Raw genomic sequence first — 5,602 nt, forward strand, 5'->3', positions numbered from 1 at the left:
AGTGAAAGCTCTAAGTTACCATGTTCCTGTGTAATATTTGATTGTTGGGACCTTTTTTGAGTCACAATGATTGAATGACCTTATTTGCTTCTTTACTTCCTGAGAATCTAAACTATTTTTTTCTTAAAAAACTATCTCCTGTTTTCAACTCCTATTCCTAGAACACCTAGGGTTTTGCCCCTCCAATGTGAGCATTGCTTAGGAGTCCATGAGACTCCTCTGAACTTTGACACACTGGAGTTGGCTTTCCAAACTTGCTCACAAAAGGTTACTTTTAAAGTTTTTTGGTATGAGCATTGCCCGGGGTCCCTGAGGCCCTTGGGAACATTGACACACCAGGACACTATTGGGTGCACTATGAGGTTATGGCATTTTTGGACGGGTTGAAGGCCTGGTCTGCCAGGTTTATCTTTTGGTCCTATATTCAGGCTCCCTATAGTTGTAGCAATTTCACGTCTACAATTCACTGTTAATGTTGGTTTGTAATAATAATTTCTTGTAAACAGATATTGGGAAAATTAGTAAAAGGGAGGGATTCTTATACATATCCTGTGGGGAAAGGGTAGATACCATGCCTATAGGTTGTTATAATATTTGTTTATTTAGATACCATGCCTATAGGTTGTTACAATATTTGTTTATTTAGATGCCATGCCTATAAGTCGTTACAATATTTGTTCATTTAGACATCATGCCTATAGGGTTCAAAAAAAATTGATCCTGCATTCTAGATAACATGCGTGTAAGTTTGCTGCGATGTTTGCTTAGATACCATGCCTATAGGTTGTTACAATGTTGTTTATTTAGATACCATGTCTATAGGAGGTCATTTTTTTTTAATCCGTCCTACCTGTAAGTTTGAAAAGAATCAGCTTCTGCATACTAACAAGGTTTAAATCAGTCTACTGCATGTTTTAAAACTAATTGCTGCATTTGGATGCCATGCCTATAGGATTCCAAAACCAATTTCTGCATTTATTTACCAGTATCTATGAGTCTAAAATCAGTTATTACACCTAGACAGCATGCCTATAAGACTTAATAAACTCGAATCGTTTTAAACTGATTCCCAGAATTCTAATTGCATTTAGACAAAATATTTATAAGGTATTACAGATCTACGCCTAGGCAAGCCTATAGGTAATCAAGGTCTAATAAAAACTGAGGAACTATGCTTTGCTTATTTGTGACTGCCCAGATTCAACAGGTTTTAAAATCGGTAGGCAAATTGATTAGGTCTTTTGCACTTTGCCTTAACTCAATGCTGCATATTCTCTGCTTGTCATGCTCACCTAGACATCCTGTTCTAGGACCTCTCTGAAATATCTGAAATTTGCTGTTTGAGACGTGCACTTGCTTGCTTTATTTGTGGAGGTAAAATGTGAGCCTTTTAACTGTTCTATCCTTGGTCCAGTCCTACGTGTTTTGTTTTTCACCTAGAGTTTTCTCATTTTAATTACTGTAGGAGAGTCTAGATCCACCTTAACTAGAAATCCTAAATACCTCCGGGACTATATAAGTAAAGGGACAGGTAGTGCACGCATAGGATACATCTTAAGGTTCCTAGAACGCTTTAGGCTATGACCAAGGGAAGGGTAATTGGGTGGTAAAGGATATGATGACATGTGCATTAATTCCACGTGTAACCCCTCTAGTTGAAGAAGGCTTACCGGGTATTGTACAGATGTGATCCTATAGGCTAACAAACCTAGGACTTCCCTCATCTTATTTACATATGTGTGCTTAGACTACTTATCTGTTAAATTTCTTTTATCTTATATGTGTGCTTAGACTGCCTACCTGTTAAAGGACAAATTCACATAATTTGAGTTCGGCCAGGATCCACCGTTGTGGACCGCGAGGGGTGCCTAACACCTTTCCCTCAAGGTTATTTCGAGCGCTTACCCAAGTCTCTGGTAATGCAAACTAGTTTTATGAGTTACTTGCTTTAGGTGCCCTAACGCACCTTAAATCCGTTAGGTGGCGACTCTTCAAATTCAAATACCCAATTCCCAAAAGGAAATGAGTTGTTCCCAATGAATGTCAAAACCCGGACTCCGCAAGGAAAAAAGGGGCGTGACACTGTGTTTGGCTAAAATTTCAAGTTCTTACTACTGTCTAAGGTGATTATAACATACTACTAATTGTGCTTAATCTTGCTTGTATGGTTGTTAAGATGTTAGGATGATAAACTACAAGATAATACTTGGATTAGCTTAAGTCTCTTCTATGATGTTGTATTGGCATTGAGGGCTGTTATAAGCTAAATATAACTTGGATTTCGACTTGAATCTACTGTAGGGGGGGTTTTGTATTGTGTTATTGCATGTTCTTAAGGTTATCTTGATGTTATTAAGTTAAATGGATATACTAGACATGAACTAGTGAATAAAGTTGCTAATTGAAGATAGTTGGAGTTGTGGATTGTTTCCTTTGTTATAAATATATGGTATTGTTACACCCTGTGCATCCCAAGGTGACGTATAATGAACATGAGACTTGTTAATAATGATTTAAATGATTTTAAAGTCATAATATAACTATATATGATGTTTGGATAGAAAATATAAAGTTTGGAAAAAATCGGATTTAAGTTGCGGAAAAACCGACTAAGGATTTGCCTTGTAATGGAGCTTTTTGAGAAATAAATTTTGTGTGCTATATGAGGTATTTTTGGGAAATTTTATATACCAAATTGAAGGTCTTCAAATTTAGTTTCCAACGCACTTAGCCGTTCATTCATACTACATACGGATAAAAAGATATAAGCGTTGGAAGATGGGTCAATGCGAGGGTGCCAAGCTAGCACCTCTTTGACATTTCAAAAGTTTATATATTGGTTTTAGCTTGTCTATCTCTTCACTTTTAAATAGATACCGAACAGAGAACACCATGAAAACCTATCCTTGAGCTCTCTAAAGGGTTTAACATCCCGGGTATGAAATCGAGGAGCGATAATATCAAAATGATCCCTACGACGTAAGTATCATTATACCGCCTCTTTTTTTCTTTGTAGTTCGAGTTTTTCAAGGTACTTCATAGTTAAGAAACGTCTAGTTTCTGTATTTAAGTGTTTAAATATCAAGGAAGGTTGATAAATTGGTTTTCTAAGAGTTAGAACTCACGAGACGGTGAATGGAAGCCGTGAGTTCTATTTTTTTTCACTTTTAGTGGACTATTTTGTAGTCTACTCGTGTTGGCCTATTTTGCTGCTGATTTATGGAGTTTGGAAGTATAAAAGGGCATGGAGAAACGCCACATGTGGTAGGGTAGTAGGTTGGTCACTCGTCGTTGCAGTTTCAGGCTAATTGACAACTTGTTGATTGGGTGTGTCATGGTATATTTGGGTTTTTTTTTATTGAATTGAAGGTCCTGAAGTGTAATTAGGTTGTTTTGGAGTTGCTGATTGTATTGTGTTTGTATCTCGCCTATAGCAGGCTTAAGGGAGCAGTAAATCAATGGAAATGCTGCCCATTTTATTTTAGAATCGAGTTATCGCTTGAGATACGTAATATACTAGCACCATCTAAGTCATACATGTATTTCTTTGTTATAGGGTTGGCGCGCTAGTTATCATAAGCTTTTTGTGGAGTTGCATTGGCGACTTGAGGTATGTTAAGGCTATCCCTCCTTTCCTTTTGGTATGATCCATATGATACAACGAAACGAGCAAGCACGCAACTTTCACAAATGATTTTATTCTTAGAAGTACTAGGGTTGCCTATGTTTTGGATTCCCCATATGTCCTACTATCATATCGTCTGTTCAGGAGTCTCATGCCATTTCGAGAGATCTTATTGACTTACTTCATTATGGATTGCATCCATATATACATGTATATTGACCCATGACCAGATGGCATTATATACGCGTATAGTATATGTATATGGGGTATGGGGAAAGGTTATGGCGTTATATACGCACCACCACCTGATCAGCTGGTATGCATTTATGATTTCGCCCACAGAGGTTGAGATTATATGATGGGATGCCCTCAGAGGCTTGATGATATTATCTACACATATACCTATGCATGACATGACATTTATACGCATATGCATGACATTCTAAATGTTTCATGATTCACAGAGCTATTCAGACTTACAGGTTCAGTCCTTTACTCCATATTTCTTTCATGTCTTTTATATACTGATTGTTATGCCTTATATACTCGGTACATTATTCATACTGACGCCCCTATTGCCTGGGGGCCTGCGTTTCATGCCCGTAGGTGCAGGTAGATGGTCCCCCTTCTTAGGATCCACGGATAGGCCCATATTGGGCAATCTCTGATCGGATAGTAAGTTATATACAGAGCCTAGTATGGCCGAGCGCCTATGAGCAAGCCCAGAATGGCCGAGATATAGAGCCTAGTATGGCCGAGCGCCTATGATCGAGCCTACTACGGCAGAACAGTCACACATACCGAGCCTTATAAGGCCAGACAACTATTTTACTTACTATATTGAGAGAGTTGAGTCAATGTCAGCAGGTAAGCATATCTTCAGATTATCTTTGACTCCCAGTTACTTTTAGTTATTATTTTATCAGTTCAATTTCAGCTTTCAGTTATTCTGTTGCCTTACATACTTGGTACATTATTTCGTACGGACGTCCCTTTTGTCAGGGACACTGTATTTCATGCTTGCAGGTCCTGATTGACAGTTGGACAGACCATCCTAGCAGACAGAGTCAAACATCAGTTTGGTTGGTAAGCTCCACTTCCTCGAAGTTACCAGGTCTAAACCTTGGAGTCCATTTTATATATACAAGTTTGATGGGTAGGACGAGGCCTTATCCTGACCATGGTATAGTTCAGATATTTCTAGGGGCTTGTAGATGAGTCCTGTATATTTTGTATAGCAGAAGATGTTCATGGCGGCTTCGTCGGCCTGCACAATTATATATATCAGCTTTTGGGGATGTTTACCCCTCATATAGAGAGACATTATTTTTAGATGATTCAGAATATGGCATCATCGGCCTAAGTTAAGGGTTACCCCTCAAGAGTTCACAGTTACAGAGTGATACGCTTGGGCTGAGAATGGCACCAGGTGCCGGCCACGCCTCTTCAAGTTTGGGATGTGACATAATCGACGGATAATATGGATATCCATATTATCCACGGCTTCTTGAATATGATCACTGTTGGGAGAATTCTTAGTCACCTAAACTTGAGCAACCCCCAATTTGAGGCTTTACAAATGTAAAAGTTAAACCCATTAGTTATCCATTGGTTATCCGTTTTCTAAGTGGATAATCTGGTTCTTATCCATATTTGACCAATTTTTAAAATGTTCATTATCCAACCCATTTTTTTATGGATATGGGTGGATAACTATTTTTTTTTAATCATTTTTCTACCACTAATTGCAAGTATCGAGTTTTAACGTATCGTCAAATCTTATTAGAAGATAAAATCGTGAGGTCCATCAATTGCAGGTATCGAGTTTTGACGAATCACCAAATCTTATTTGATTATAATCATATGCAAGTCCTGATGAAATATCAAAACTTCTTCCTATCATTGCCCAAAAAATCTTGAACATGTTACAGATTTGGCGATCTGACCAAAAATAATTGCATTCACTATATATATATA

The sequence above is a fragment of the Nicotiana attenuata genome, chromosome 5 (genome assembly GCF_001879085.1).
Source record: "Nicotiana attenuata strain UT chromosome 5, NIATTr2, whole genome shotgun sequence".
Taxonomy (NCBI): Eukaryota; Viridiplantae; Streptophyta; class Magnoliopsida; order Solanales; family Solanaceae; genus Nicotiana; species Nicotiana attenuata.